The sequence below is a fragment of the Malurus melanocephalus genome, unplaced genomic scaffold (genome assembly GCF_030028575.1).
Source record: "Malurus melanocephalus ecotype Western Australia unplaced genomic scaffold, MMel_1.1 scaffold_8, whole genome shotgun sequence".
NCBI classification, from domain to species: Eukaryota; Metazoa; Chordata; class Aves; order Passeriformes; family Maluridae; genus Malurus; species Malurus melanocephalus.
The window spans coordinates 3,909,149-3,909,599 of record NW_026623240.1 but is presented as its reverse complement, the minus strand read 5'-3'; positions in this window follow the sequence as shown (position 1 = coordinate 3,909,599).

The following is a 451-nucleotide window of genomic DNA, read 5'->3' as shown; positions in this document are numbered from 1 at the left end:
CAATATTAATGTTCAAAATAAACCCAGCATTTTAAAGGTACTAGATTTTTCTGAGGGAGAATGATTTACTTATCRCTAGGATGATTTGCCTTTGGACTCTTAGTAGCTGTAACAACCTTACTCAAAGGCTGCAAGCCAAGAACTTTCTATGAGAAATCCTGAGTGAAGGGTGCAGACAGATATGGATGSCAATACAAAACACGTCACCTTCAGCTTTTGGAAACTTTACTACTGAGTGAMAGCAGCTATATGATTGCTATTCAGCCAGAAGTAGACAAGAAAATATTCTGAACCCAAACACATGACCTGCATTACTGCAATGATTTCATGGTTTTGACTGCTTACATTCCCAATTGGTGGACATCAATAGTGTGCTCTCACTTTTCTGGCCTTAAGAAACATAATTGAGCTATGTCAGCCTTAAAGTGATCCACAGGAAACTTTCACTGAA